Genomic DNA, 8,139 nt, shown 5'->3' with positions numbered 1-8,139 from the left:
AGCGCGCACAAGTAGGAGGAGAAGTAGGCAGAGGGAGAAGCAGGTCCTGTCTGAGAAAGGAGCCCAATGTGGGTCTCAATTTCAGGACCCTGGGATCATTACCTGAGCTGAGAGCAGATGCTTAAGCTGAGCCCCCCCAGGCATCCCTGGAGTATTTGGGTCTTGAGTGATGTTAATGCCTTGTTTCTAGTCCAGGCCTGTCCTGTGTGACCACTCCCCAACCTTATCATCTCCCCACAAAAAGAGAGGAGGAGGCTTATTGTACCCTCTAGGGATATCTAGCCCGCAGGTCATCTGCAAGCCACTCCATCCTCGCCTTGCCTGAAATGGAAGCTGACAAGGAGAGCTGATCACTTTCCAACCCAGTCTCCAGAACTCTATAAAGGATGTAAGAATCTCTCCACCCAGTTTCACAGGAATTCTCCTCCCTGGAGGGTGACTTCAGATGAACTGTAATGTGAAGGCACTTCCTTTTCTGAGAGAGAGAGGCTGGCCATGAGATTCTAGGAAAGAATGCCCAAAACACATTGGATGCTGGAATCAAGACCTGGATTCTATCACCAGCCACCGTACTAACATCACTGCATGACCTTAGGGAAGTCACATGAGTTCTTCGGGCCCCAATTTCCTCACCAAGAAAATAAAAGGACTAAGCTAAGATCCCTTCCAGACCTGAAATTTGACTATTTCCTTCTACACTTGTCATCTCAAATGAATGGAAGCCCCCATTTTAGGAAAAAAGGCTTCCTAGTTTTCTCATTCAAGGTTCAATTGGCTAGGGGAAGGGAACTGATATTTAAGATTCTGTATTATATTTACATAAATTTCCTCATTAAATGTTCATACTAACTTTTGGGGGAGATATTCTTGCCCCAATTGTACAGAGGAGACACCTGAAGCTCAGAGAGTAAATTGTCCACAAGTATCCCGCTGGTAACAGGCAAAATCAGGATTTGAACCCAGGTCCCTTGAAATTCGAGAATTTCTGCTCTTTCCAAGATAATGGAGTTGCCCTCCGAGTCAGGCCCAGGGCAGGGTTCCCTACTATGTTCTCTCATTTAATTTTCTCAGCAGCCCTGTGAGACACCCCTAACATCTGGACATCTAGAAGTAAAATAATAGTTAAGTAAACTGCAGAACCAAACAATATTATGTAACCATTTACAATGAAATATTAGATGAGTGGGGCGCCTGGGTGGCTCAGTGGGTTAAAGCCTCTGCCTTCAGCTCAGGTCATGGTCCCAGGGTCCTGGGATAGAGGCCCACATCAGGCTCTCTGCTCAGCAGGGAGCCTGCTTCCCGCCCCACCTGCCACTGCCTGCTTCGCTGCCTGATTATGATCTCTGTCTGTCAAATAAATAAATAAAATCTTTGAAATATTCGACAAGTATCTCATGCTTAGGAAATTTAGGATAGAAATATCTCCAGAGGCTTAAAATATTTAAGCTCTTTCCCCTCCCCAACCAATTCCTCTTGTAGGAACCTATCCCAAGAAAATGCTAAAAAATCTGGACAAAGATTTACATTTATAGATGCAAATGCACTGAAATTGCAATAGTGATCATTTCTAAGTGACAAAGTTATGGTTGATCTTACTTTCCTTTTGTAATTTTCTTCATTGTTCAAAAATACAAGGTATTTCTAATAAGAGGAAAAGAGAAACATTAAAAATGGATTCCAGTCGGCCCCTGGGTGGCTCAGTGGGTTAAGTGTCTGCCTTTGGCTCAGGTTATGATCCCGGGGACCTCAAACTGAGTTCCACATGGGGAGTCTGCTTCTCCCTCTGCCCCGCCCCCCACTCATTCTCTCTCTTTCTCTCAAATAAATAAGTAAAATCTTTCAAAAAATTGGGTCCCAGAGTGCCTGGGTGATTCAGTAAGTTAAAGCCTCTGCCTTTGGCTCAGGTCGTGATCCCAGGGTTCTGGGATGGAGCCCCACATCAGCCTCTCTGCTCAGCAGGGAGCCTGCTTCCTCCTCTCTCTCTCTGCCTACCTCTCTGCCTACTTGTGATCTCTGTCTGTTAAATAAAAATTAAAAAAAAAATTAGAAATGGGTTCCAGTTCAAACAAAAGTATTTTGGCAAAAACTATAATTACAAAGATTTTGTAAACATGTAAAAATGACTAATATTTATTACTGGGTAAAAATAAATCATATCTATGTTTTGATGGTAACTATGAAAACACTTATAAATTGTTAATAGTGCTTATCTTTGGGGGCGGAGTAGAACTGAGAATGACTTTCTTTTTTTTTTTTTTTTTTTAGTAAGAAGTGTATTTATTAAGATTTTTTAAATGAGAAGTATTTATCACTTTCATAGTCATAAAAAATAGAGAGCAAAGATTGACAACAGAGAAAAAGTCAAAGTTGACGTGTTATATTAATGGTTGTCAAGTCAAAATTTGTATTACAGCTGTGTCAAAAAAGTTTTTTTAAAATCAGGGTTTCTGTTTTAACCCATTAGGTGTGTGTTGTTTTTATTGTGCAGCAATTAAAAACTATAACATCCTCTAATACATCATCCAGTATATTTTACTTCATATAATGTCTCAACCTGGAAGGGTCATGTTTAGCATCTCTTTCTTTTTTAAAAAAAAAGTTGTTTTTTTTTGTTTGTTTTTGTTTTTAAATCAGTGTTCAACCTTCAAAAGGGAAAAGGTGGTTAAAAGGAAACTGAAGAAGGAAGAAACAGTGGGAGAAATGCTGAAGAACTGCAAATATCCAACTGACTAGATAGCATTTTTTAAATCTTTTTTAAAAAATATTTTATTTATTTATTTGACAGATAGAGATCACAAGTAGGCAGAGAGGCAGGTAGAGAGAGAGGAGGGGGGAAGCAGGTTCCCTGCTGAGCAGAGAGCCCTATGCGGGGCTCGATCCCAGGACCCTGAGATCATGACCTGAGCCGAAGGCAGAGGCTTTAACCCACTGAGCCACCCAGGCACCCCTAATCTTTTTTTTTAAATAATATTTTAATTTTTTAATAAACATATATTATTAGGCCCAGGGGTACAGGCCTGTGAATCGCCAGGTTTACACACTTCACAGCACTCACCATAGCCCATACCCTCCCCAATGTCCCTAACCCCACCACCATCTCCCTACCCCCCTCCCCCTGGCAACATTCAGTTTGTTTTGTGACATTAAGAGTCTCTTATGGGGACGCCTGGGTGGCTCAGTTGGTTGGACGACTGCCTTCGGCTCGGGTCATGATCCTGGTGTCCTGGGATCGAGTCCCGCATCGGGCTCCCAGCTCCATGGGGAGTCCGCTTCACTCTCTGACCTTCTCCTTGCTCATGCTCTCTCTGTCTCTCTCTCAAATAAATAAAATCTTTAAAAAAAAAAAAAAAAAAGAGTCTCTTATGGTTTGTCTCCCTCCTGATCCCATCTTATTTCCTTTATTCTTTCCTAACCCCCAAGGCCCCCACATTGCATCTCCACTTCCTCATATCAGGGAGATCATAGGATAGTTGTCTTTCTCCGATTGACTTATTTCACTGAGCATAATACCCTCTAGTTCTACCCATGTTGTCGCAAATGGCAAGATTTCATTTCTTTTGATAGCTGCGTAGTATTCCATTGTATATATATACCTCATCTTCTTTATCCATTCTAGATAGCATTTATTCTTAAAGAAAGAAAAGAGGAAAATATTTTTGCTTCCCCAAAGGAGCAGATGGGTGATCCTTGAAAATTGCATTAATAGGGGCGCCTAAGTGGCACCGTGGGTTAAGCCTCTGCCTTCAGCTCAGGTCATGATCCCAGAATCCTAGGATCGAGCCCCTCATCAGGCTCTCTGCTCAGCAGGGAGCCTGCTTCCCTTCCTTCCTCTCTCTCTGCCTGCCTCTCTGCCTACTTGTGTCCGTCAAATAAATAAATAAATAAATAAAATCTTTTTAAAAATTGCATTAATATCCTTCAGCACAGGGGCACCTGGGTGGCTTAGTCCATTAAGCAGCCAACTTTTTATTTTGGCTCAGGTCGTGATCTCAGGGTCATCTCAGGGATGGTGCAGTGGAACCCTCCATATTGGACTCTGCGCTCAGCAGGGAGTGTGCTTAAGGATTCTGTCTCTCTTTCCTTGATGCCCCTCCCCTGGCTCACGCTCTCTTTCACTCTCTCCAAAAAATAAAAAGAAGGAAAGAAAAGAAAAGAAAAATTCTTCAGCATAGAAATCCTACTTCTAATAATCCTACAGAAATATTTTATGTATTTACGTAGGAAGATATATGTACAATAAAATTCGTTGTATTTGTAATGGCAACATACTGGAAAAAGTATATGACAGTATATGGTATATCCAGTCAGTAGAATAATTTTAGCATTAAAAAGAATGAATATGGTCTACATGGACTATTATATAAATATATGTAATGGGGACATGATCTCATTTTAGCAGAATTAAATCTGTATGTGTATGACATAGATACATGGATATAGTGTACATATAACATTTGTGGGTATCTGCAAGGACATACTCCAAATTATTAACTATGTAGGGTTCTACAAAAATGGTGATTGAGGTAAGGTAGGGATATTTTATTTCTCAGCTGAGTTGAATCTCCATTTTACAGGAGAGCAAATAATTAGCAATGCCAAGAATACTAGCCTAGAAAACCTAAATAGAGCCAAATTAAACAACGAGTTGATTGTAATGCTAGCCACCCTGGCCCCACCACGTATCTAGCAGCTGAACAGAGAGAACACCAAGGTCCAAGGGCCACACTGCGATCAAGAATATCACAAAGAAAATGCAGCATCACTGTGGTTGAGAGATTGTCATTTGAGCTCAAACCCCCATGAGCCAGTCATCCCCATTCAAGTTCCATCACAGCACTGACCCTTAATGTGAGGGCAAGATGAGATAATGTTTGTAAAGCGCACAGTACGACCCAATCCTCCATATTTCCTTGTACAACTATTTGCCAAGTCTGTAAATTCTGAGGTGAGATCAGATAGGATCATACAAATGTGGGTACATCACCTGGTGAGTGGTTGGTGGGGTTGCTGGTAAGAGATGTTTTAAGAAAGCTAGAATAAAAAAAAATTTTTTTTAGAATAAAAATTTTGGGGCGCCTGGGTGGCTCAGTGGGTTAAGCCGCTGCCTTCGGCTCGGGTCGTGATCTCAGGGTCCTGGGATCGAGTCCCGCGTCGGGCTCTCTGCTCAGCAGGGAGCCTGCTTCCCTCTCTCTCTGCCTGCCTCTCCATCTACTTGTGATTTCTCTCTGTCAAATAAATAAATAAAATCTTAAAAAAAAAAAAAAAAAAAAAAAAGATTTAGAATAAAAATTTTTTTGAGCCTCTTGTCTCAAGCGTGGGGAAAGAAAAGAGCTTGAAAGAAAAGGCCCACAACACCTAGATAAAGGAACTAGCAATGTAAGGTAAGGACCCCAAGGAGACTTTGCTACCCCAGGAGCATATTTCAAGAAATGGAAAACTTGAAAGTCTTCACCAACAGAGGTCAGGGGCTGCAGAAGTCATTGTAGTAATTACAGGGACATGAACATAGGAGTGATTTGAGAGACTGAGGTCATGTTTAATGGTGTGAGGTCTAGTTAAATGGTGTAACAGCTTCGATATCCCGAGAACTACCAGGCAAGTGAACAGTGAGGTTCGCAGGGTTTTCTAGACAACTGAATGATATCAAAGGGCTAGTAAGGCTGGGGTGGAAACTTAAACCCATGTTTCTCTAAAGAAAGATTAAAATATGAAATCAGGAGTAGAAAGGATAAAAATACTCTATTAAAGATTCTTACGGTAAAAAAAAAAAAAAAAAAAACAAAAAAAAAAAACAGTTTAAAAAACGAGAAAGGTGAGGTAGTGTTCTCATCTGACCTCACTTTCAAGGATCCAGGAAATACAAAGTCCTCTACAGAAATCACATACAGGGAAAGGAAACAGAAGGAGAAACTGGGGCAGGTCCAAGGGAAGAGGAAGCCATATACACCATTGTCACGACTATAGTGACTACCAGCTGTATTCCTCCAACAGTGGAAGGGTCATCAGTGATTCAAAAACAAAACTCAGTGCAATGAAGCCCAATAAACATGGTTAAGAGCAAAAGATGTGGACATCTGGAGACTCACAGGAGACACCAAAGACTGACCTGCTGTTGGAGGTCACTCTGCCAGTCATCAGATACAGAAGACAATTAATTAAAAAGATGAACAGTACAGTCTCATGGCTGAAGCACGCAGCCAGCTGGCTTCCCAGAACTAGTGGATCTATCCCAAAGTCCTTGAGGTCACATGATTGACCCTTAGGCACATGATGGAACAAATCACCCTGCCCAGACTGCCCAGGGGTCTGCTGGGTCTTGGGGTAGAGTTTTAATTGCTTGAGGGTGAGTAGCTCCCTCTGTCTCACTGATTATGGGAAATGTCTGCAGCCAAAGGCTTTCTGGGAATGGAGGGTGTTCCCTGCCTTGGGGACCCATGCTGCTGCTTATACTCTTCTGTGGTTAGGTCTGAAAGCCAGTGAACTGTGATTCCCTTATTCATTTCCTTTCTTTCTTTTAAAAAAGATTTTGTTAATTTACTTTAGAGAGAGAAAGAGAGAGAGTGGGGTGGGGGTGAGCAAAGGGAGAGGGAGAGAGAATCTCAAGAAGAATTCCCACTGAGCAAGGAGCCCAACTTGGGGCTAAAACCCCAAGATCATGATCTGAGCTGAAATCAAAAGTTGGATACTTAACCCACTGAGTCACCTAGGCACCCCTCCTTATTCATTTTCTTAAATTCCAAAAGTGAAATATGATACTGGTTTAAAAATTTTTTTTTCAATCAATAAAGAAATGTATATGATTTTTAAAAAGAAATTCCTTCTGTTCCCCTCCCTTCAAACAATACAAAACTTCAAAATCTTTTCCTCCAGAGTTAACTGTCATTAACAGTTTGGTATCTATCCTCATAGGAATTCCCCCCTCCCCGACATATTCAAACATTTGCAAATATGTGGGTGGAGTGGGGAGTGGGGCAAATTATTTAACCCCTGTACCTCAGTTTTCTCAGCTTTAAGATAGGAGGAATGATATTAATCCACAGGGTTATCTGAAGGTGATCTGAGTTAAGACATCGAGTTTTCTTAGAAGTGTCTGGCCCGTATGCTAGTGAGCACTTGGGCATTTAGCTGCTTTGATTACTCCCTCATTCTTTTCACAGCAGCTTAGTATTCTAATGTATAAATGATAATGATACTGAGACAGGTGTTACTGACCCCACTACAGATGCCTGAGAACACACACAAATTAACTAGCTCTCCTAAAATTAGCTGGGGTTGGGAGGTTCTGTTGGCCCCAGAACCAAGGGCTCTTGATACAGTATTGTTCTTACCATACCACAGGGTCCCCCACAATCCCTCTTAAAACCAAAAGGTCTGGAGTGGGCAGCTGGTCCCCATCTTATTAGGACTCCAGGCTGTCTCCTGGGTTTCCCAGGGCTGGGGACTTGCGGCTCAGATGAGCCTTCCTCTTGCTGCAGTCTCCCAACATGTCCCTCCTGGGTCCTTGGGGCTTGACTTCCCCTTTTATACAATGAGTCCTGCTGAGGTCTCCTGGCCACTCTGGGGTCAGCTCAAGCTGATGGGCAGGATGGAACTGAGAGGGAGGTCTGGCTGCTTATGAGGTTACAGATATTTCTAGAGCTCCTTCTGTGTGTTCCAGGCACTGTGCTAACCACGGGGGGATACCTCCATGCCTCCAGGAGTCCCTGTCCCACTGGGGCCAACTGCTCAGGGCTCCTGGGCACAGGGCTTCCTCTGAGAGAGGGAGGTCTCAGGGGCAGCACAGGGCAGGCAGGCAAGGGGCAGCTCCGGAGTACAGTTACCTGGCTCCTAATCCTCCTCTCTGTCTGCCCTCCAGGTCTACTTCTTATGTCCTCGCCCTGACAGGTCTGTGGAAGGGTTGAGGGTGCTGGGTCATGATGGGCTGAGGGCTTTCCTGCCACTCTGGGAACTTCTCACTTCCTTCCAATGGCCTTTCCAGACTCCAGGCGCAGAGCTGGAAAAGTCTTGGGGATCAGCCCCCTTGCTCATTTGCCAGATGAGGACGTAAGTTCTGGTGAGGGAGAGGTGGGGGCACCTGCATTTAGTAAAAACAATCATAACGCCATTCACCAAGCTGAAGACTTCAAGTCTAAGCTCTGT

The sequence above is a fragment of the Mustela putorius genome, unplaced genomic scaffold, assembly GCF_011764305.1.
Source record: "Mustela putorius furo isolate JIRA1106 unplaced genomic scaffold, ASM1176430v1.1 tig00003898_pilon_pilon_pilon, whole genome shotgun sequence".
Taxonomy (NCBI): Eukaryota; Metazoa; Chordata; class Mammalia; order Carnivora; family Mustelidae; genus Mustela; species Mustela putorius.
The sequence above is the reverse complement of the archived record's forward strand: the minus strand, read 5'-3'. Positions refer to the sequence as shown.